Here is a 25,608-nt window from a genome sequence, read left to right on the forward strand (position 1 = left end):
GGGAGCCCGATGCGGGACTCGATCCCGGGACTCCAGGATCATGACCTGAGCCGAAGGCAGTCGCTTAACCAACTGAGCCACCCAGGCGCCCCTTAGTATAGTTTCTTAATATAGTTTCAACTTACTGTAGTTTCTGACACTTATTAAGGGCATGATTAATATTAGCTGTTATTATTAATGTTATTTCAAAGGAGTCTTATTATCTTGAGGTGACAGAGATGGCACATAGAAGTTTCTACATGTGAAAGAAATCCTTGAGGGACACGGCAGGTGCTATGAGTGTTAAAATTCCATTTGGAATTTTGATAGAAAGGGAATGCTGATTTTCGGCCAAATTCCTCCTGTGGGGGAGTACTCTATGGCTAGTTTGTCCTCAGTTCTGCTTGCTGGTACCACTGAGCTGGGGCAGGTTTGGGAGGGGGCACAGCCACAGCACGAGTCCTATAACCAGGAGAAGCTGCCTTCAGGGAGTGGGGTATTAGCCAGCCCCCTCACCTAGCTATAGGGTCTGATTCCCACCTAGCCCAACCCCAGCTCTGAGTTTCAAATGTTGTTTTCCCAGCATAGCTGGCAGCAGCTGTCTTCATATTCCCTGGGCCCCCTCTCCGGTGATACTCCCTTCCACATGACCACTCTCAGCCGAGAGGCACCCAGAGTCACCATCTGTAGGAGCTGACTATTCGATATGCTTTTTAACAGGTAAGAGGCCAGGTTTTTTTGTTTTTGTTTTGTTTTGTTTTGTTTTGTTAATTGCATGCCAAGCTGTCACCTAGAGCTTAGTGAAGGGTATGAACATACCCATAAATTATCCAGTATTCAAAGGTAATTTTGATATTCCTATCAGGAGCCTCTTTATGCTCAAATGAGCATGCGGTATTTTTGCAAAGGTAAGCATTCCGAGGGAGCAGTTAATTATTTGAAACTGGGGTGCTTGGGTGAGTGCAAACAGCAACTGATAGATCCTAGGAGTGGCTCAGCGCAGAACATGAATTTACAATCGTTAGTGGGGGACTTGCGTGGGAACTATTCAAAACATAAGAGTGACCCACTGGATATTTCACAGTTCAGAAGTGGCTCACTGTGGCAGCCATGCGGTACAAAGGGGATCCTAGGGATTTCTGTGTCTCTGGTGGGAGGCAGGGTTGTCCCTGGGCAGCACTGTTATTGCAGGGTTAGGGTGGTGGTGTGAGGACAACACTGAATCACAAGTATTGAGGGAATGGAACCACACTGAAATTCTTCCAGGGCGTGGGAGAAGGGGACATTTAATCTCAGGTCCATCTCCTTTTGTGGCTTTCTCTATTCCTTGCAGCTGGACCTGCTGATGATGGTTCTAACTACAGAGTCAAGCCTGTCCCAAATTCTGAGGCAATCTCAACAGGCAAAGGCAAGGCCTTTCAGTCCTTCATCTTTTTATCCTTTCATTTACTCAGTACACACATGGTGCCAGGCATTGTGCAAGGCACGAAGGGATACAGAAGATAGAATAGAAGGCATTATCCCTCACTGCAGGTAGCGCACTGCCTAGGGTTGGAAATGGACACATAAATCACCCTAATCTTCAATTTGTTCTTTTAGGTCCTGTCCTGCACTACAGTTAGTCTCTGCCTGACTCTGGCTTGCTCAACAAATCCAGCCCTATGCACCCTCCATTCCAGCCCGACATGACCAGAAAGTGACGGTGCCTTGTGCTGGCTTCCAATTTATGGGACTGTCTCACACATAGCAAAGTGAAGGAGGAAGGTCAGAAGGATGAAGGAGGTGGGACCTAGTGAGAAGGCAAGGTTGATGAGAGCAGGTGTGGGACAGGAATAGAACATTTGACAGGACAAGGAGGAAGGGGGCAATGCAGCTGGTCTACCCACATCTGCATCTCTATTATCTAAAGTTTAACATGTTAGCTTTGTTATAAAAAGGGAGTTTTGTATGATTTCCAGTATTTTATAGTGGTCAGGATGAGTGATTTAAAGTCAGTCCAACCTGAATTCAAGACAGTACTTTTCTTAGACTCAGATAAAAGGAGCCCCTGTCCAGTCCCCACACCTCTGGACCTCCCCCCACCAACACACACACAAACACATTTTGGAGTGACTTTCCTAAAATTTTCTAAGTGCCTCTCTGGTATTTGGGACCAGGCAGAACCAGCAGTACTGTCCAGGTGGGATGCCCTTATCCCAGATGGAACCTGAGTGGGTTTTGTCCTTGTTTCTCCCATTGGGGGCTATCTCTGACCCTCTACCCCGCGCATGGGGTCAACCAGATGTCCCCTTTCCTTTTTCCAGGAAAGCTGCCTGGCAATTCAGTTACTTCTGCTGGCTAACATGGTATTTCTTTCACATGAGACTGAGCTGCCTCAACAGTTACCAACGTGCTGATTTTGGTATCTCACTCCTGTACCACAAAGGGTTACTTCATGGCTCTGTGCCCTTGGGCTTGCGCTGTGTGTGTACCTGTGCTTAGACTCATCTGTCCACGTTCTGACCACAGGGCTGGCTCCAGGCTACATATCCATTGGTGGTGGGGTGGTAGCAGGCTTCCTTTACCCTGTGCACACCTCCTCAGGCTTCACCCTATGTGCAACAACAGACATTTGCTTCCTGGGGGGAACTTGAACAATATTGGACCATGCAGATATTCCTATGCAGAAGGGACTTTTCTTGCTATGCCAGGATCACCCACCTATCTTAGGAGAAACTATCTTGGCTCTATGATTCCTCTCCTGTTCTAGTCCATACATTGGTTCTGAGAGAGAGTGAGAGAGCAAGAGAGAGAGGGAGAGAGAGAGAGGGAGGGAGGGAGAGAGAGAGAGAGATTAAAATGACCTTATGGAGTTAAGGTTGGGGGAGAGACAATGGATTTTTATAAGAAAACAATTAAGGAATCAAATTTGTGTTCTTCAGAGAAGAGAAGGCAAATGGGTGGTTTAATTCTTACTTTCAAGTATAGGCAATTATTTTATGCAGGGGAGAGAAATTATTCTTTATATCTGTAAAGACTAACAAAAAGGACCAAAATTAGATCAGAGCCAGAGAGATTTCAGAATGATAAAGGGTAACCTGAGCAAGTCTCCCTCTTCCTCCCCCTTCTCCAGGACATTTGGAAGGAATTAGACAGCCACTCTCTCAACCAGTGTTCTTTGTCAGGGGTTTTTGGGGGGTGAGGTAGGGGGAGTGAGATGCAGTTGTGGTCCCAGCCATTTTTATCCAGCTATTCCGCTTCAGTGGAAATGTAGTGTTTAGCTTGTGGCCCTGAAGAGATGAAAGTCTTGACCCCAGAAGCAAATAAAAAGAACTAGGATTTCCAGGGAATATCCTGAGCAGCAGAGCAGTACTTCTGGGCTTATCACTCCCCTTCTCTCACTATAAAAAGGGATCACAAACTTACTTTTTGCTCTTTTATGTCTAAGTAAAGTTGAGATTTATATGCAAAAATAAGTTCCTTGCAGGATTCATAGTCTGATGACCCCAGACCACATCAGCTAAATTTCTGTACATCATATTCTGGGCACACAAAATATTCCCACCATTTCCCAAATATGCCCTGCTCCTTGGCATCTTCTTTGCTTGAAAGGAGTTTCCCTACGCTGCCCCCTCTCTCTTCTGGCCAATTCCTACTCATCCTTTAAGGTCCAGCGTCAATGTCATTGCCTGTGGGAAATGTCTCTCATTGCCTCAGGCTGAGTCAAACTGGGTCCTATTTCTGTGTTGCTGAGTTTCTTTGTCCCACACTATTGTCTCCCTTCTGGACTGAGCTCATTGTGGATAGGAGTTTTGTTTCCGTCTGTCAGGTGGTCAGTCAATAAGCAAATGATTGGTGGGCACCTAATATATCCCAGGCACCATGCCAGGCACTGAAGATCTACCCATGAACAAGATAGATGGAATTACTCCACTCCGGAACCACTAACAGAAAAAGACAATTTGATGAGTAAAAGTCATGTGGATGAAGAGGGTAGGGAAATGGGTTCTAGACAGAGGGAACAGCATATTTAAGTACTGGTGGCCAGATAGATTTGGATGGTACATTTAAGGAAGAGAAAGAAGCTCGATACTGCTGGAGAATACTATTAGCAAGAGACTGGTGAGAGATGGGGACAGAGAGGGGACCAGGGGCCACATTACTCTGTACCTCTTGAGCCTTTTAGGGGAACTAAACTCCATCCTACTAGCAAGGAGGAATGTCTGAAGGGTTTTACGGAGGGAAGAGACATCTCCTATTTGCACACTAAAAGATGATCCCAGCTGCAATTTGAGGAACAGCTAGGCAGGAGGTGTTGTTGGAGGCAGGGAGAGCAGTTAGGAAGGGTTCTGTTGAAATAATGGCCTGCTCCAACGTGGTAACAGCGGGAATGAAGACAAGTGGGTTGTTGGCAAGGTGTCCTGCCGGTGTAGCAGACAGAGTTTTGTGGTTTATTGTTGGTTTACAGGTGGCGTGTGGAGGTGTTGATGGAGAGGAGGACATGATGGAAGCTTCCAGGATCCTCTCTTGGACAATGTTTAATGGAGGTGGTGTTCATTTCCTAGGGCTGCTATCACAAAATACCACAAACTGGATGGCTTAGAACACCAGACGTTTATTGTCTCAGTTCTGGAGATGGGAAGTCTGAAACCAAAGTGTTGGCCGTGCTATGCACCTTCTCAAGGCTCTGTGGAAGGATCTGTTCCAGTCTTCTTTCCTGGCTTCTGGTAGCCATAGGTGTTCCCTGGCTTATAGATGGCTCTTTCCTATATCTCTTCTCATGGTGTTCTTCCCATGTCTGTGTATCCAAATTTCCCCTTTTTATAAGGACATCAGTCATTTTGGAATAGGCCCACTCTACTTCAGTATGACTTCATCTTGAGTAATTACATCTGTAAATAACCCATTTCCAAATATGGTCACATTACGAGGTACTGGGGATTAGGATTTCAATATATGAATTTCAAAGGGGCACAATTCAACCCATATAGAAGGGTAGTATCATTCACTAAGACAAAGAGCTCATGTGGTAAAACAGGTTTGGTGGTAGAGAGATGCGACCTTGAACTTGGGGCACGTTGCATCCAGTGGCCCTGTGGAAAATTCACGAGGAGGTGCCCAGAAAACTATTTGATATATTGGGTTGGTGCTTAGGAGGAGAGGGGTATGGTCTGGGCTAAGCATATAGATTTGAGCGTTCCGCATATAGGGTAGATAAGATGGGTGAACCTTTGGAGAGGGTCAGACCACGTGGGAAAAATGACCAGCTCATCTTTCAACCCCAGCACCTAGCTGAGCCCCTCTGTTGCTCTAAATGTTGAATGAATACGTGCTTGAGGAGATAAAAATGTTCCTTCAAATCTCCATTAGTTGGAGATCAGAAGGCTTTGCCCCGCTCTGGCTCTATGACAGGAAGGGAATGTACTTTGTAGGAATGAGAAACAAGCATTCTTAGGTTTCACCTTACATTCTCCTCCAGCCTAAATTAGTAAATGTGTCGCAAGCGTCGCACCCAGCATCTCCTAGGGAAAGCCAGGAGGTCGGGGTGAGGGATCCTAGGGTTGTGCCCATCTCCTGACTTGTAGGAACGGAGCAGCAGAAAGGTGGATGAGCCAGGCTGTGCTTTGCAGCAACATTTAGATCCTTCTTACTTGAAAATCTTCACCTTTGCCATCAGCCCAGCTCTTACTAAACCAAATTTGGTAGTCGAGTTTCCAAATAAAGCCTTTTTCTACACCACCTCCTTTCCCCCCAAATCCTGAGACTGATGGTAATTTGATCTTGGGGGACTCTGGGGCCCAGGGGCTCTCCCACCTGGCTGTGCTGGAACAGACGCTGCAGGGGGGTCGTGGGGCACTGTCACCGGCTGCTGGGTGGTTGGCAGATCCAGCCTTCTTTGTGCCCGTTGCCTGGTGACATTCAGAGGCCCCTATCTCAGAGCCACACGCTGGCCTGCTATTGGTCCGATGGTGGCATTTGTTGACAATAGACACTTCCCTGGCCCTGGACTCCTTGGGAGTTTGAGTTTCAGGCTACAGTGCTGGTCCAAACGCAGTTCCTTAATCCATTATGTCCCCTGCTGGGAAGGCTGAGCTGCAACTGCAAGGCCACAGCCAGTGTGCCTGCCCTAGCGCCATGGCAGTGTTCTCTGCGTGGGTGGGTGGGGGGCGCAGGGGTGCAGCGGGCCTGGGCGTTCTTTGCTGTTCTGCTTGCATGGCAGGACAGGGTTTTCCTCCCTTCCCACCTCTGCCTGGATTTTCCCGGACGACAGCTTAAACAAACAGACTTTGCTGGCATAACCACATGGGAGCTGAGCTAGGAAAGGCAGTCACTGGCAGTCAGAGAAAGTTTTGTGTGGGGGCTGCATGCCACAGAGTCAGGAAGCCTTCAACCTCCTGCCAGGATGCCCAGGCAGCTGTGGAGGAGACTTACACCTTCTGGGGACAGAGGTGGGGTCAGGCAGGTGGAGAGAGGTGAGAAGAAGACAGAGGTGACTATGGAGGAAGTAAAAGGGCAGGAAGCCAGACAGAAAAGGGATCCTGGAGGCCTCCAAGATGGACCCTGTTGGATCCATGAGTGCATCCAAGGCCCAGAGGGGTGGTGCCACTCATGGAGGCCAGTTCTCTGCTTGGGTGAGCGCCCGGGGGGGCTGGACTCCTCAGGCAGCTCCCCAGGGGCCTCCCCACCTTCTGCCCCAGCCACTCTTTAAAGAATGGGTCAGCTGAAGGTCAGGATGGAGACGAGCTGGGTCAGGGCACCTGCGGTGAGGACCAGAGGTTGCCTAGTTAATGGGAGGAGAGTTCTGGGTGGTTCCTCAAAGCACTTAACTCTGATCTTAAACCTGGTCTTGTTTGGAGGAATGTAGAGGCCCAGCCTCCTGGCAAAGCCCTGACTCCCACTCCCACGCCCTCATGCCTCTCTGTTCTCCCAACTATAACAAAATCACTCACCTTTAGGTGGGGAAAGCAGAGGATCTTGCAAAGACCAAGCAAAGCTATGGTGTCAAGTATGAGGCAACACTGGGAAACAGGAGGAAAGAGAAGTCTTTCCTTCCTTCTGCTGACCCTTGTAGCCAACTGCCCAACCCTGACCTACACTCCAAGAGGAGGCCCTAAGAGGTTCTCAAGACAGAAGAGGAAGCCCTGGGGGTTCCAAGCTGTGTCTTCCAGATTAACTGATCTATGTCGACAATGGCCCACACTCTAGAGCAAGTAGGGTTTAGAGCTGGGGCACAAGTGCCAGGACCCCATGGCCATGGAGACATGTGTCCCAGTGACCCTTGGGGCTAGGGCCTGCTGGAGCCCAGGGTCTTATTATCTCTGCCGAAGGGCACCATTGGGTTGGATGCAATGAAAAGCCTCCCCACCACCACCAGGGCTGTGGATCATATTTACGCAGTTCCTGTCATTTCCTGAGGTCATCTTTCTGCCAACAACAGTTGTTCTTTTGGGTTGGTAGTGTGGTACTCCGTTTTCTGTGCATCCAAGAACCAGGGAAACAAAGAGCTGTTTATGCCCAATGCAGGTGCAAGGTGCCTGCTGAGAACACAGTGGTACTTTTCCACTATCGGTTTCCTTACCCATCTGGACTAAGAACTGGCAGGAAATATCTCCTGAAGAGCATACATCTAGGTTTTAGTTCTATTTCTTGTTTTTTGTTTGTTTGTTTTGTTTTGTTTTCAGAAAGAGCTGACTGGCTCTAACTTGAGCATAATCACCATCCAACATTTTATTCTTGTAGGCATTATTGAGAACAGAAGTGTTGGGATAAGAAATATGGCAAGATATCTGCGCCAATACTGAAAGTGGAAAGAAGGTGGACTTCACACAGCATGAACCAGGGATCTTGAAATCAATTCTGAGAAAGATTCTGAAACAACATTTCTAAGAGAGTGTATTGGTTGGCTAGGGCTGTTTTAACAAAGTACTGGAAACGGGATGGCTTCGAGGACTGAAATTTATTGTCTCCTACTTCTGGGGCTAGAAATCTGAGATCAGGGTGTTGGCAGAGTGTGTTCCTTCTAGGGTTCTGAGGGAGAATCTGTTCCATGCCTTTCTCCCAGCTTCTGGTGGCTTGCTGGCCATCTTCAGCTTTCCTGGTGAAGCACCGCCGCCCCGCCCAATCTCTGCCTTCATCTTCATGTGATGTTCTCCCGGTATGTGTGCCTGTGTCCAAATTTCCCTTCTTTATGAGGACTCCAGTCATATTGGATCAGGGGCCCAGCTTTCTCCACTCCACTCATCTTAACTAACTACATCCACAGTGATTTCCAAATAAGGTCACATTCTAAGTACTGAAAGTTAAGACTTCAACATGTGAATTCGGGGGGAACACAACCAGAACAGAGAGCTTCTGAGCATTTGGTAGAAAATCAGTCATCTCTAGAAACACTGGTGCCTGTCAGTCTAACTGGATTTGCTCCTTCACGGGGTCAAAGATGAGTGACCAGATTTACCTGGAGATGTGGGCAGGGCCCAGGACCCAATCACCCTGATGGCCCCACCAACAGAGAATGACTTTCTCCTATAGCACGTAAGGTCTGACTTCTCGTTTGTTCTGGGGGCTCTCAAATTCACAACTGAAACAGTTTGGCAAGGAAATTAGCCCCCACATGGCTTTGACAACTGGCCTGGTGAGCAAGGAGCTACCATAGTTAACTAGTATGGCTGTCATTATATACCTCGGGAGGCAGTTCTCAGAATCATTTATAACGAAATCTCTAAAGCTTGGAAAACAATCTCCTATCACTTCCCTTGTCATCATACTACTTCCTTTTAATTTCCAAACCTCATTTGCACCTCTTCCCACAGAGTCTGTCTGAATGAAAGCAAATCTCAGTTTTCGCCAGGAATAACAGTGCAAGAGGAGTGTGGGTGGTAGGGCCCTAACGCCCAAGCTTGGGCCTCCATTTCCCGCCATTGTTCCCGGAGTCAGGTTCCCAAACACTCATGTGGGCTGTCCTGGGGGGAGTTTTTCCAGATAAAAATGGTCTGGTTGGCAGCCAGTGACTCAGGCAGGTCCACAGCCCCAAACCTGTTTTATCTCCCATGCTTATCACTTATCATCAGCTGCCAGGAGACAGACAATAGGAGCAAAGAGGCATTTTGGCTGAGCCAGGTCTTAGGTAGCCCCAAGGGTTTTAGAGGCCTCCAGACAACCAGACTCAGGCAGTCTGATGGGGTCCCTCTGGGGTCCCCTGCTAGGAGTCTTCTCGTGTTAAAGCAGCATAGATTCAGTGGGGTCCCATGGCAATAGAGCATTTCCTTGTGGCCCCTGATGGCAGAAATGGATCTCACTGTGTATCTATTTGTCCTCTCCTCAGACTTCTGTTTCAGGAAGCCCAGGATGGCAGTAAGTGTTCAAAGATCCAGGGAAGAAGGAGTTCCAAAGGACCTTTCAGAAAGTTGGGCTGTTTTTTTGTTTGGTCTGGTTTGATTTGGTTTTTCCCCCTGAAAACTTAACTTAAAAAAAAAAAAATAGTCCTGATGGTAAAATTAGTGAAATCTGAATTTCTAACTCAAAACTCTGGATTGAACTGTCGATTCCCTGTTTTTGATATTTGTACTACAGTTATGCAAGTGCACATTTTGGGCAACTTCCTGTGAATCTGTAATTATTTTAAAGTAAAAAAAAAGTTCCTTAAAAAGTAATCCTTATGGTTCTCCAAAACCCAGTCAATATGCCCTGTCTTTGAAAAGCCACAGAGCTTATTTACTTACAGAGCTGAAAGCGCAGGATTTAGGCCAGACTTCAATTCAAATGCAGCTTTCACGCCTACAAGCTGTGTGATTTTGGGCAAGTTACTTAATCCTTCTGAGCTTGGTTTCCTTATCTAGGAGATAAATCTGAGCGCTTCCCTGATGGGGTGAGGGTGGGGACTGAATGAGGTAACTCACGGAAAACACCTAATGGGGTGAATGGTAAAACACTTAATAAATGTCCCTTTTTAAAACAGTAATCTCTTGAATAGAGGAGCCATATATGTGTTTTTAGCAAGACCAGAAAGTCATGTATGTGGCTCAGAGAACTTTTCTAGAGGCCTCAGTGGTGAGTCAAGAGGGTCCACACCCTGGACACGATTCAAACACGAGTCAAATGCCTATGGAAGAATTGTTTGAATTCTGTCCTCATTTTTTTCCCCCTATAAATTGTCTGGACTCCCACGTTTCCTAATGTGGAACTAGATGAAACAATTAACATCATAGAATAAGCACATTCCATTTCCACTGCAAATAGGGGTTGGCTACCACCTATCGGCCAGGTGCCTGAGGCTGGGTGGGGCAGGGAGCAGCAGGGGCTAAAAGGTGTTAGGCCCTATTGGTGCCTAACTCCTGTGTGAGAGCTAATGAAGGTACACACATGTTTGTGAAATATGCCAGGTACCAGCCCTCCAGGAAGAGAAGGGCTGTGTGGTCCAGGAGAATCCTCTTGGCCACCTCTCAGCACCTCCTGGAGATTTAAGAATAGGTCCTGAAGCCAGCTCTTGGCCCTTTCTAGTCTACCTCCCTGTCCCAAGCCCTATGTTTCAGTCATCCTGGTTACCCATCATTTCTCAGACCCACTGGGGTTTCTCCGACGAGGTGGTCTATCCACTCGGGAAGTCCCTCACTCCACCTGCCCTTTATTCTCATTCACCTTGGATGGTTCCACCCACCCATTTTTCAAAGCTTCTGTCAAATGCTTAATCTTCCTGGAAGGCTTCTCTGCACCACCATTCAGAGGTCCTCCCTCCTCCAGGGAACAATCCCAGCCCCTGGTTTGTCTGCTTCTCACAGCCTTTACTACATTCATTCAACAAAAATCTACTGTGTACGGCACACCAAGCCCTGTGCTGGGCTCCAGAGACATGGCAATGGGTAACAGAGTGTGTGTGCGTATGCTGAGGGTTGGGGGAGAGTGCAGGGTGGGGTGGGTGTGGAACACACTGTCACACAAATAAATACATTTGCAAATTGTGTTAAGTGCTCTAAGGGAATAAGGGGATTATGAAAGAACTGTGATGTGTGTGTGAAGGGCAAAGGCCCTTCTGAGGAATGAACATTTAAACCGAGGCCTGATGGATCAGTTGGGGTTGTCAGTGACCTCAGTGAAGAGGGCAGGTAGGAGCCTTTCATGAAGGACAGTAGATATGTAGCCCACACGGCTGGAGAAGGATGGGATGTTTGAAGAACTGAAAGAAGGCCAGTGAGGACGCAGAAGAAGTGAGGGGTATGACATCCAATCATGGAGAATTATGAGGTTATGCATGGTAAGTATTTTGAAAAATGTCCCAAGTATAATAGAAGCCATTTTAAAGACTTTGACACAAATAAGTAATGTGGCCCGCTATGTAATTTTATTTATTTATTTATTTATTTATTTTCTTAAAGATTTTATTTGACAGAGAGAGAGAGAGACAGAGAGAGCACAAGCAGGGGGAGCAGCAGGCAGAGGGAGAGGGAGAAGCAGGCTCCCTGCTGAGCAGGGAGCCCCACACAGGGCTTGATCCTAGGACCCTGGGAATCATGATCTGAGCTGAAGACAGACACCCAACCAACTGAGCCACCCAGCGCCCCTGATATGTAATTTTAAATACTCCTCTGGCTGCTATCCAAAAACAGAAGCAAGAATACAAGAGTGGCTAACAAGAAGAAATTGTATCCTCTCCATATGAGTGATGGTGTTGAATGTAGGGCTTGTGAGCAGAGGAGAGATCCTAGATCTATTTTGGAGGTCTGGCATTTTATTGGATGTGAAGACTGAGGGAGAGGGAGGTATTGCAGGTTACTCCCAGATTAATGGCTTGGATATCTGAGTGGATAATGGGGCCACCCAATGAGAGGAGCCATGCTGAAAGAAGAACAAGTTTATGTGGACATGTCTGAGGTTCAATTTTAGACATAACATTGCCAGTAGAGATGTCAAGTAGGCAGTTAGATAGATTAATCTTGACTTTAAAAGAGAGGTCAGGGCTGAAGACATACATTTGGAAAGCCATCAACATATAGATTTAAGCCATGTGAGTGAAGAAAGGAACGTGAAGAGACAGGAAGAGGAGAGGAGAGGAAAAGAAGGGAAGAACATACAGGATCAAGCTTCCGAGAACCTGAAGATCTACTTTGTGTTAGAATAATCTCTGCTCCTTTGATCCTGCCTCTCTCTACCTCCTTCTCGCAGGGAGAACAGAGGCTTTGGCTTGTCGCAAGAGCTGACGTGCTTTAGATTGCCCTCAAGGAGCCTGCAGTCTAGGAGAAGAGATAGGACACGTACGCATGTCCAGGTTATAAAAGTGATGAATCTACGGCCTGTTTTAGATTTTTTAAGACTGTCAGTGGGACAGCAGACAGTTGTCTCGCAGACAACGTGTTTTCAATCTCCATAATGGAGTCCCTACATTGCATTGTGTTTATATTATATACTTGCAGTTGTGAAGCCCTTCAGAACACAGACTTTGATATGATTTCACATCTTGTATATTTCTCAAATCTAGTATCCTCATTCCTGGGGCAGATATCACTGCCCTCGTATTTCGTGCCTTGGGTTCCTGCCATCGCCTCCTTACATCTCCCTGCCTCAAATCTCTCCCTAGTTGGGTCCATTCTTCACATTGTAGCCAGAGTGATCTTGAACTGCAAATCTGGCATTGATCCCGTGCTTAAAACCCTCAAGAGCTCACCACGACCCCCAGGATGAATCCAACTTCTAAGCCTAGTATTCCAGACTCTCCCTTTATATCTTGCACATTCCATGCTTTAGCAACATTCTCTGTCCTGGCAAGAGGGGGCTGCTTACAGTCTCCTTCCACACACTCAGCCATTCCCCAGCTCTGGGCCCCTGTTCTGCCCTTGAAAACATGCTTTCTCCCCACCTTTGCCTGACCAACTTCTACTCATTCATCGAGACTGAACCATCGAGATCCATAGGGAGCCTTTGGACCTGCACTCACCTTATTGTATGATCACCATCTCCTCAGGAGCCGGTTTCCACCAATAGGACTGAATTTCTTGAAGGCAACCAAGGTGTCTTTTTCATCCCGGTACCTCCAGCACCTACCCGGGTTTCAGGAAAATAACAGTCACTCTGTGAATCCTTGTTGAAATAAAATGATGAGTGGATGATGAATTATAAAGTACTGGGATGTATTAAGGGCCAAATGAGTAGTACAGAAAATAAGCATAAGACAAAGGAGGAAGTGGTCACTTCCAGTGGAGAGAGTCCCAGAAAGCTTCACAGATAAGAAGCATTTCTGCTGGAGCTTGCAGGATGAGATAACACATGTGTTGAAGAAGGGTGAAGTTGGTCTGATTTGGCTAGGTGGAAAGAAGTGGGGAGGACATTCCATGGGGGCAGGTGGTGGGGGCAACGGTTTCTAGGTGGAAAAAACACCAGGCAAGTTTAGGGAACAATCAAGAGACCGGTTTGACTGGAGCAAAAGATTTGCAGCTGGCAAGACAAGTAGGTTTGAGACACAGGTGGGGGCAGGCAATGGACGGTGCAGAGAGCTCTTATACTTTTGTCCAGAGCAGTCCACATACAAGAGCCACAACCCAGTCTCCCCCTGTCCTTCCCATCAAGAAGGTAAAAATTTGAACTTGATTGAGGGGGTCTTTGGACAATGCAAGCAAAACAAACATTTGGGGCTGTGAGATAGGGGCAGAGTGGGTGAGGTGTGGGATTAGGTAATTATTTGGTGCCTCTGTAGCATGAACAAAAGGCCAGTGTAACTGACCGGCTTTTATTTTCCTTTGTCTCTTTGGTTTTGCCTGAATCAGAGAGCAGCTGAACTGACCTAGGAAAACAGTTATTTTAAGCAGGAAATGCAGCAGGGAGGAGAATGGGAAATCCTAAAATCATGCCAGGAGAGGAAGCAGTCAGTTCTGGTCAGGCTGAGAAGAAGGGGCCTGCTTGCCCCACCTGGCTCCTGGTCTGCTCTTGGGAACTTCCTACTTGTGAGGTGCTCGACAGCACAGGACGGCGACAGCTGGGCACGTGCCGTGGGGCCCAGCACCAGTGGTATGCTGCGTTTGGAGAAGGAAAGCAGAAAATGTATTTGGGCAACACACAGGAGAGCTCTGTCCCCTCACCAGCTCCACCTGCATCCTGTGTGTGAGTCGAAGGGGATTGTGAAAAAGAGATTGGAAAGGGAGTTCCAAGCCAGCAGCTAGTTCACCTCCCTGCTATTTACTGGCTAGATGGTCTTTCCAAGCCATTGGAGGTTTCTCAGGCATGGTCTTCTTTCCTTTCTATCATTCTCATCAGGGCGGTGGGTAAAGGGTTTTCTCCAGATCTCAAAGTTCTATGACTCTCCCATGATTTGGCTCTAAAGAACAGTACCAATAGGATGTGTCTAGAGAGAAACAGATTTATTATAAGGTAATGGCAATTATGGAGGCGGGCGAGTCCAATATCTGCAAGGTGGGTTGACAGGCTAGAGATCCAGGGGAGTTGATGTTGCAATTCTAGTCTGAAGGCTGTCCCCTGTAGATCCAGGAAGAGATGGTGTTGCAGATGAAGTCTGTGGCAGGCTGCTGGAGCTTTCTCTCTTGCTTGGCGGAGGCTGATCTTTTTGCTGTATTCAGGCCTTCAACTGGTTAAACAAGATCCAACCCCATTAGGGAGAGCAATTTGCTTCACTCAAGGTCCACTGATTTAAATATTAATCTCATCCAAAAACACTCTCATATAAACACCCAGAATAGGATTTGACCAAGTATCTGGGCATCCATGTCTCAGCCAAGTTGACACGTAACATTAAACCATTATACCAAATCACCCAGCTTTAGAGTCCTATGCTAGATCTCACTCATGCTTTTGACAAGAAGAACAAAGGCAAAAGAAATGTAGATAAAATTAAATATCCTTACAATTTGCAGCCCTTTGACAAATACTTCAGACAGGCAGAGTATGACATTCCTCAAGGAACTCACAACTGTCTTAATTTTTTTTTAAGATTTTATTTATTTATTTGAGAGAGAGAGAGAATGAGAGATAGAGAGCACGAGAGGGAAGAGGGTCAGAGGGAGAAGCAGACTCCCTGCGGAGCAGGGACCCCAACGCGGGACTCGATCCCGGGACTCCAGGATCATGACCTGAGCCGAAGGCAGTCGCTTAACCAACTGAGCCACCCAGGCGCCCACAACTGTTTTAATTTTAATGCCTTGCTAGAGGCAAAAAGCAACCTTAGCTTGACAATAGCCAGACCTCCGGATCCTCTAAGTCTTCTTTAACATATGGACATCCTTTTGGAAACTTCCTTTCTCTCTAACCACCCCCCTCCCACCCACTTAATTATATATAATCAAATGCTCCTCACAATCCCAGGGCAACTCTTTCTGCCCATGGCTCTTGGCCCAGAGCTTCAATAAAAACACCTTTCTGAACCGAAAATATTTCAAGAATTCTTTCTTGACCCTTCGCTCTGGCCCACATCACCTCACTTTGACCCAGCCACAAAAGTGCATCCCCCACACCCACCCTGTGTTTTCCATCTCTATTCCTTTGCTCACACGTTGCCTTTCACCCCAAATATTCTTCTCCATCTATCTCTGAGTTCCACTTCTTGAAATCCTACATTTCCTTCACAAGTAACTCATTTACTACATCCTTGTGGGAGCGCTATCCTACTCTAGCAAGAAACCTCAGATAATTCCGCAACCTCTGTATATACCTCAGTTTCCTCTTCTGTGAAATAGGGACGATTGCTAACGTAGTAAGGATTGCATGAGCTAATACACATAAGCTAGTTAGAATGGTGTCTCACTGTCATGGGTGTTGCCTTTATATTACTATTCTTCCACCTGTCCCTCATTTCCTGCTAGAGATGTGTAAAGAATATAATGTGGCTGGGAATTTGGCAGTTATCTTAAAGGTAAAATGCATTGAAAACGGACATCTATGCATAGATATTACTTTTGTTCCTCCCTTTTGTTTGTAACTCAGTGGTCTTGAACTTCCAGTGGTTGTAAGAATGACTGCCCAGGGTTGTAAACACACAACAGTGTCTGCTCTATTCACAGGCTTTGAAGGATAATTGTGACCATATGTGATTTTTGTTTTATGCACTGACTCTATGTTGAATTTAGACAGTGACGCTGCTTTTGTGGGTTTGGTTCTAACCACGAAATCTTTTCTCCCTGGGTTATTGACGAGGCCCTGGGTGGGAGCCACAGCTCTGTGGACCTGTCTTTAAGGGGTGCCAGGAGAAAACACTGGGGTGCCTGCCTCTCTCCTCACCAGGCTCCGGTGGGGAAGAAAAGGGCCTTACCGTACCCAGCAGATAGAGGCAGCCACTCAAAGGCCTAGTCTGAAATTCTGCGAGCTGCTGTAAACTAGCAGGGACAGCTTAACTAGCAGGCCTGGGGCTCAAAGACCCCAGTGAGGCTCCTCAAAGCCACTGCAAGTTTAACATTGAACTTGAAATACCTGTCCCCTGGGCTCCAATATCCCCCTTCATCTTATTTTTTTTTTAAGATTTTATTTATTTATTTGAGAGAGAGAGAGAGAGAGAGAGAGTGTGCACGTGCACGCATGAGGGGGAGGGGCAGAAGGAGAGGGAGAAGCAGACTCCCTATTGAGCAGGGAGCCTGGCTGGATCCCAGGACACTGGGATCATGATCTGAGCTGAAGGCAGACGCTTAACAGACTGAGCTACCCAGGGGCCCCTTAAACTTATTTTTGTACACATGTGTATGATGTCCCCGTTTTTTCTAAGCTCATGGAGGGCAGGAAACATCCTTGGTTATGTTACTCCCAGTGTCTGCCTATCATAGGGTGTTGCCTACAGAAGGCACACTTAATTATCTACTGCTGTGTAACAAACTACCCCCAAACTTAGCAGCTTGAAACAACAGTGCCTTATAAGTTCTCTTGGTTCTGCCATTGGGGCTGTGTTTGGCTGAGTAATTTGCTCCACATGGCATTGGCTCAGACACTAGTTAGGTTGTGTTCAGCTGGGCACTTTGTCTGTGCTGGAAGGTCCTAGAAGGCTTGGTTCAAATGTCTGGCACTTAGGGGTTCCTCCACATGACCACACACGCTCTCTCTGTTCATTCGGTGGTCAAGTTGCAGCTTCTTTACAGTATAGTGGTGGCTTCCAAGAGCAAAAGTAAAAATGGATATATTAGACACATATGTTTAGATACATCACATATGTCATTTCAACATGTTATCGACCAAAAATGATCGATGAGCTATTTTACATTCTCTTTTAAATTTTTGTGCTAAATTTCAAAACTTTGGTGTGGGTTTTTTACCTACAGCACATCTCAGTTTGGACTTAGCCACATTTTAGATGCTTAAGAGCGACATGTGACTAGTGGCTACCATACAGGACAGTGAAGAGCTAGACAATCCCTTAATTTTCCTTATCTCTAAAGGAAGGATGATGAAGTAGAATAGGCAAGCACTGTAATGTATATATTTTAGTGCTACTGTGAGTATAAATGAGACAGAATACACTAAACACTCAGCAAGTACCTTGCATGCAAGAAGAGCTTATTAAATGTTTGTCTTAGTCCCTTTGGGCTGTTATTATAAAGGACCATAGATTGGGTAGCTTATAAACAACAGAAATTTATTTTGTATCCTCTGGAGGCAGGAAGTCCAAGATCAACGTGCTGGCAGATTCAGTGTCTGGGGTGGGCCTGCTTTCCGGTTCATTGACCAGTCTTTTTGCTGAGTCATCACCCGGTAGAAGGGGATGAAGTTGCTTTCTGGGGCCTCTTTCATGTGGGCACTAGTCTCATTCACAAGCCCCCACCACCAGGACCTAATCGCCTCCCAAAGGCCCCATCTCCTAATACTTTGGAGATTAGGTTCAACCTATGAATCCCCGGGGGGAGGGAGGCGTGAACATTCAGTCTGATGTTAGTCCCATTTCATTGTCTATTTCATTGCCAGCCAATGAGATGCTCTCAAGCTGGCTCAATCAAGGTTACAGGTTCCTTGAGTTGGAGAGTTGGAGAGTTGGAGAGCATTTATGATTTGCTTTTACCTGGTGCTCTTAGCAGGGTTTCCCGTTCTTCTCATTTCTCAAATTTTCTCAAAATTTGTTTCTCTCTGCTTATCTGCTCTGCTTTCTTCTCCCCACTCACCAGCATCCTTTGCCTACTTGTGGTTCATCCTAGCTTCCCTAGCCTTTCTTGCCATGACATGACCTTTGGATCAACTATGACTGACTGATAACTGGTTTGGGTTCTCCATATTTCCCAATTCAAATTCCCAGGAGAGGTAATCTGATTGGCCTGGTTCATCTTTACATGCCAGTTCACGTCCTATATCACCTGAAAATTGGCTGCCTGGGGTTCAGGTGCCCATCCTTGGTCTAATGAGCTGTGGCCAGGGATGAGCCTTCTTATGGCACTTCATATGGTCACCTGGAAATCGGGGAATGTGGGTAGGGTAGTTTTCCTTAGTGGGGGTGTGGGCAGACAGAAGCTGGTTGATATCATGACACACTGTTTTTCTCTGTCACTGGGATTTCCCAGTTGACCTTATCAGTCTGATGTCACCTGACAGAAGGAAGGTTTCTTCCCTTTACTTGCTACTGTCCTTGACCTTTGGGAGAGCTTCTCCTGAAAGCAATGCGTATCATTGGAGTCTGCGGGATCCCTGCTTGCTGAGGAAGTCTGGTTAGGTACAAAGCAGTTCTCAGACTTCCAGTGGGAGGGTGATGCACATAGCCTTCCTTTTGTAGTTCCTGAGGAACCCATTCTTGGTGGATACACTTAGCACAACAGATTGCTCCAAGTGTTTATTTTGCCTACATCCCCATAAATCAGTGTTTTTCTAAGTGGAATTTGTCCTGTGACCCTCTTGCATTAGAATCAGTTGGAAATGCTCATCTCAACCACAGACCTACAGATGAGAAGCCCAGGGAATGTGGCGTAGGAATCTGCATATTTATTAGCTCCATAGATAAGTTCAGTGCCCAGTGAGTTTGAAAAGCATTGCATTAAGCCACCCTGTGAACCTCGTCTATTTCAGATCGTACTGCTCCATTCCCTAGATTTCAAGAAAACCCCTTAGGATGCTTGATTCGTGGAACTAGAATTTTCCTAGAATTTTCCAGATAGTCTAAGGTCCATCCAAGTATCCTCGGAAGCAGATATGAACAAACATGAAGGTCCTGGCCACCATCCAGTCTGACCCAAACCCCCAGATCCAATCAGACAGCACCTAAACTTTGCCCCTGACTGACATTTCCCATAGGACAGCAAAGGGATTTACCTGGCAGCTCTTGTGTAATAAATCAGCAGAAATCTTGAGGCACCACCCTGGATAGAGGCCCTCCTGGCTGGCTGCCGGAGTCATAGCTCCATGGGATAAGCCCAAAGAAGCCCCAGGCGGGTAGAAAGCAGTGCTTGTGGGGCTGCCTCTCTGCAGAATCACAATGAAGCCAGTGTTTGCATTAGAGCCAGACAATGACTCTGATTCAAAGGACAGGATGCCAAGGCTGAAGGGCGCTCTGGGTAAGGGGGAGGACCTGGGCCCCTTTCTGGGCTCCGTCTCTGCCTGGAAATGATTCTACTTTTGTTTTTAATCCTATGTCTCTTTTTCCATATCTTTAGGAGCTCGAATAAATGGCCATCCATTTCTTCCGGGGTGATCGTGTATTTTTCATATTTGACCCAAGCGTTTAGACCTTGCGTACCCCAGCCAGTCCTTGCCGTATATGAGCAAGAGATACGCGTTCTCCACATTCTAGAGAAAGTGAGGTAATCTCCTTAACAATGGCTCAGAATTGACTTTCAACCTCTCTCTGCAGCCAACGCTGAGCTCTTTTGAAATCAGTGCACCACACTGCAAGCAGGGAATCACAAGAGTCCCAGCTCTGGTCACTCCAGATAGTTTAATTTCTACTCCAGGACAAAAACCACCATTTGATTGGTGGACAGTTAATGGATTATGTGCTTCACAGAGAGCTTTTCCCCTAAGCATCCAATTTAAGGGTATCCACAAAGTCTTCAAAGTAGGTCAAATGTACAGATAAGGTTTCCTGCCTGGTGCCTCGCTTATTCATTGAACAGAAAACCTACTATCCTCTCTCTTTCCAGCCTGGAAGTGGGTGAGTTATATTTAAGTCTCCAGCCTCGTGCTCAATATATCTCACTCTAAAGGATAACCAAAGAGGGAAAAATTAACACAGACTGATGAAAATCAATTTAACAGAAGAGGAGAAAAATGGCCCAATATTCTGGTATAAAATACAGAATTTTCTCCTTCTGATGTAGATTTTTTTTGGTATGGAATAATAATATTTTTAGAAACTACTTGCCTTGTGTTTTCAGTAACTGTTACTGAAATTCTCCTACTAAATAGGAATAAGACTTATTGAGAATACAATCGGCCAAATAAGAAATGACTCCATGGAATTGAAAATGCAGTACAGATCGGCATCCATTTTGGGTCCCGAAAAGTAATAAATATGGCGCTGCAAAAAAAGCGTATTAATGAGAGGATACTCTGAAGAAATTATACTGGAAAGCAGAAGAAATGTAAGTATAAAAAACTGAAATGGATAATTATATTTTAAATTGTTTAGTTAAAATTACCGGAAATGGGGAAACGTAGATTGAGGAAGAACACTTGATTCCTCATTCCACATAAAGAGGAGTGAAACGTGAATGTTCACTTTTTAGTAAAACAATAAAGATTCTCTTCTGGTGTCTGTTAGCAACTTGCTCTCATTCTGCAAGGCTGCACAGAAGCCAGGAACTACAGTTCCTACAATCGTTTTCTCCATATGGTTCCGGGCTAGAGTTGGTCCAGGAGAGACACTCTCCAGAAGCCTGGTTCATTTTTCCCCTGAGATGGTTGTGACCACAAACTGAAGATTTCACAGTGGCTTCAGACCTTCTGGCTCAGATCAGGTTGGGGGATTCACTGACTGATGTCGCCCCTGTCCTTCCAAAGTTGTGTGGACCCCTGGAGTAAACGTCCATTCCTGGGATACCTAGACATTTGCTTTTTCCTGCCCAAGGCCTGACTGTACATTTGAATTTAAGAATTACTTCCTAATTTAGTCACCACTCATAGAATTTAAAGCGGGAGGTCTAGCTTCCAAATTATTGCGGAAGATAAAAGTAAACAAAATACTATCCATTTAGCAAAGGACAAAATAGAGAGGAGACATAATGTAAGGCATGAGGCAAGATGAGTAACACCCCGCAGAATGGTTGTGTCAACAAATGTCAACACTTTTAAACCCCTTTAAAAATAGGCAAAGGCTCAGGTTAGAGTAAAAGCAACAAAGCAATCCAGTGACAGCTCACCAAAGAGGTCTTAAAATGATATTGAAAGGTTGAAAAGGATGGGGTGGGGCTCTGTCAGGCCGAGGCAAACAAAAAGAAAACAAGAGAGGATTTAAGGTAGCCGAGATTAAACAGAATGATTAGAATTTTAAAAGTGTTTAAGCAACTCGTTCACAAATACATTCTCGTAAAAAGTTCAAACAATACAGAAGTCAACAGAGGTAAGTAAAGCGAAGCACTGGTGAACATTTGTGCTTATCCTTACAGTTTTCTATCACCTATCTATTGATCATCTATTTCTCTATCTATCTGCCAGTGCTGTACTGGTTCTAAGGTGCATCTATTTTTATTTTATTTTATTTTTTTAAAGATCTTATTTTTAAGTAATCTCTACACCCAATGTGGGGCTCAAACTCACAACCTTGAGATCAAGAGTTGCATGCTCCACCCACTGAACCAGCCAGGTGCCCCAGATGCATCTATTTTTAAAAGTACCATTATTGGGACGCCTGGGTAGCTTAGTTGGTTAAGTGTCCGACTCTTGATTTTGGCTCAGGTCATGATCTCAGCGTTGTGAGACTGGCCCTAGTCAGGCTCTGTGCTGGGTGTGGAGCTGCTTAAGATTCTCTCTCTCCTTCCCTCTTCCACTGCCCCTCCCCCCTGGCTCTCTTAAATAAATAATAAAAGTACCACTATTTCTTGTATATCCAAGGAAAAAAATGGTACCAGATAAATTGACATGCCAGAAATTGTGAGATGCGTTCTAATTTCACATAGTAAAAAAATCTAATTCTTACAATAGATTTATTCTAACATATTTATTTTTGTATAAGAATTGACTTATCTTATATAATTTCTCTCTCTCTCTCTCTCTGCATATATATATAACTTCTGTGGTTTTCTTTCTTCTCCTAACGATATAACTTGGGAGATTCTTCTACTTCAGATCATAATTACCCAATTAAAAAATGGCACAGAGTATTTCATAATTGCAATGTCCCATCACTTATTAATTTTTCCTCTAAATGTTAATATTAATATTTAGGTTATTTCCCTCTTTTTCCCAATGACAATGCTACAATGACCACCTTCATATACTCCTATGGAGACTTTGTATGCATATTTTTCTAGAATAGATAAGTTGTACTCTTCTGAGCACAAGCACCTTTAAAACTTTGGTAAGATGTTAGCGGATTGTCCTTCAACAAGACCTGTACCAATTTACTTTCCCATCAGTACTTGCTTCCTCATCAAAATGGACATTATTATCATTATTTAAATTTTTGTCAGTCTGTAAGCTGTTTTCCTGTTGACTTTCTTGATTACTAGAGAGGTAAACTACCTTATCATGTTTACTATCCATCACATTTCTTCTTCCATGAAGTGACTTTTTATATCCTTTGCTCATTTTTCTATTGGACATTTTTCTTTTACTTTTCCTATGAGTCATGGATCTCCTTAGGGTTACAGATAGTAACAGTCCATTGATCTGTTATGTACCTTGCAAGTATTTTCTCCCCTTCTGCTGCTCCTATTTTCACCCATTTTGTTATGATGAAGTTAGCCATGCGGATTTTTAAATATAATCAATTATGTAGATCTTTCTTTCACAGATTTTAGGGTTTGTGTTCTGATGAAAAATTACTTCTTAACTCCAAATTACTTAAAGTATTCTCCTATGTGTTCTCTCAATAAGGAAATGTATTATTTCACTTAAGATGTCTAGAAGTAAGGTGGATTTGAGCATGGTATGGACACTGATCCATGAGGTTTTCCTGAACTTGACTTCATTGCCTCCCACCTATGGTTCTGCCTTTATTTTAGGCTGCTAGCAAGATGGTGAGAGCAGGCACAGATTTCACACACAGAGTTCACAGAAAATCCAGAGGAACAAAAGGGACTGTATTTTCCTGTTTCTCTTCCTTAGAAACATGAAAAAATTTTCCCAAAGCTCTAACACACTTCCCCTCATGTCTTGGCCCAATTACTGCCCAAGGAAATGTGATTACCATGATTGCCTTAAACTAATCCTTTGGGGTAAATAGATTGGGGGAGGGAGGGTCAAATACAATCCTCCCCACAACTACTTTGTTAAAATTTTAATGCCAAACTCTCTTTACCTGAAATTAATTTGTGTGTGGTGCTAGGTAAGGATCTAACCTAATCTTAGTTGCTTAATCAATATCTAATTCTTTTAATACCATTTATTGATTATGCCATTGTTTTGTTATTGATCTGAAATGCCACTTTTAATACACATGCACACACAGGCACGTACATACATAGGCACGTATATACTTAGGCACAGGTGTATGAGGACCTCTGGCCTCTCTTCTAGGTCACTCTGTTTCTACACCAAAGTCACCAAATCCATTGTGTTTTGCTATGTGGGAAAACAGCCTCACTCACATTATTGTTTTTGTTTTTCAAAAAAAGTTTTGTTATTTTCACATAATTTCTTGAGGCATTATTAAATCAGCTTGTCAGGGTAAAAGAACAATCTTCTCTAATTTTAAATAAGATTCCATCAAGTATCTATTCCTCTGGGAGAGGATCACTATCTTCACAACATTGAACCTCCCAATCCAGGGGTATTTGGGTCATTTTTTATATCTCAGAAAGATTCTTTCTTCATATTAGGTTATACATAGTTGTTCTTAGGGCTATTAGTTTGTCTGGGCTGCCATAACAAAATTCTGTAGACTAGGTGGCTTAAACGAAAGAAATTTATTTCTCATAGTTCTGGAGGCTACTAAGTCTGTAATCAAGGTGCTGGCCCATTCAGTTCCTGGTAAGAAACTGTCTTCCTGGTTTGCAGTTGGCTGCCTTTTTGCTGTGTCCTCATTTGGCAGAGAGAGTGAGAAAGATATCTCTTTTTATAATACCACAGTCCTACTGGAATAGGGCCACACCCTTATGATGCATTTAACCTTCATTACCTCCTAAAGAACCTATGTCAGATACAGTCACAGTGGGAGCTAGGGCTCCCACATATGAATGGGGGGGGGGCCGTGGGGGGAGACACAATTTAGTCCCTAGCGTTTAAAGCTATTGTGAACAGAGAAACGACTGCCAGAGTAGATTCAAGAGGAAGCATGGGGGAGAATAAAGTTGATCTCTGCCTGCACCCTATTACTCAATAAAGATGTCAAAGTTTTACATTTTAATGTAGCCATATTTATAACTCTTTTCTTCATGGTAAGTCTTGTCAAGAAATTCTTCCCCACCCCAAGGACATGAAAATATTTTCACATGTTTTAATAGGTTCCAAGTTTTGTGTTTTATATTGGGCCTTTAAGCCTTCTAGAAATTACTTTGGACAGAGGGTGAAGTAGGAATCTAATCTTTTTTTTTTTTTTTTTTTTTTACATTTAGAAACCCAGTTGCCCCAACACCACTGACTACTCTGCCCTTTCTGCACTGCTCTATGCCCTCTGTTGTGTTATGCTAGACTCCCGCCATTTGTGTTTAAGCATCCAGGCTCTATACTCTTCCTCCAACGTGTTGGTCTCTTCCTGCATCTAGAGGCAACTTGCCCCATAACGAGGAGGGTTGTGCATGCATGTGCGCATGTGTGTGTTTGACAGAGAAGGGTGGGGTTCGATCCTGAGGTAGAGTTTTCAGGTCTGAAAGGTTTACTTGGCTATCAAAAGGCTATCCTTTTTCAAGATTTATGATAAAGGCCACATGTGCCAAGAACTGTCACTCCAACACTATAAAAACCTTGGTTTATAACATGCAGATTTCTTGCAAGGAAGTGATGTGAGCAAATAAATCGAACGCATTCTTTTGGGGCTTTGTACTCAGAAGAATAATCACAGTTGCCTTGCAATGGTCCAAGCAGGGTGAGTTTGAGGGCAACGGAGAGTTTCCTTTTCATTCCGAGGCACATGTTTATGGATGGTTAGACTGAGTATGATCTCCCCCCACCTCTCAGCTTTTCTGTATTTTCTTTCTTTCTTTTCTGTGTTTTCTAAATTTTCTATAGTGTGCATGTGTTGCTTTTACTTATGTACCTGTTAGTTACAAGGCTACAAGAAGGGAAAACCTAACAGTGGCTTAAACAAGTCAGGAAGTCATTCGGTAGAGAGCCCGGGGCTGAGCCAGAACCACAGCGCTGCCGGAGACTCACCCCTTCTGTCTTAGACGTAGGCCTTCATCTTCATGTGTGTATCCTCACAGTCACCGGACGGCCGCTGCCCCTCCACGCTTCACGCTCCTGTTGAAAGAAAGGAAGAAAAAAGGAAAGAGAAAGTAGGACACCTTTCTTAGGAAAACAGAAGCTTTTTCAGAAATCCATTATGGCAGTCTACTAATGTCTCATTGGCCAGGACTGCCCCTAAGTGCGAGGGAGTCTGGGAAGGGGAGAATTTTTATAAGGGTACATTGTTGCAGGGGTTGGAAAAGGATGGCCCCTGGG

This window comes from Callorhinus ursinus, unplaced genomic scaffold (genome assembly GCF_003265705.2).
Source record: "Callorhinus ursinus isolate GAN/ISIS: 27379988/994484 unplaced genomic scaffold, GSC_fseal_2.0 scaffold49, whole genome shotgun sequence".
Classification (NCBI taxonomy): domain Eukaryota; kingdom Metazoa; phylum Chordata; class Mammalia; order Carnivora; family Otariidae; genus Callorhinus; species Callorhinus ursinus.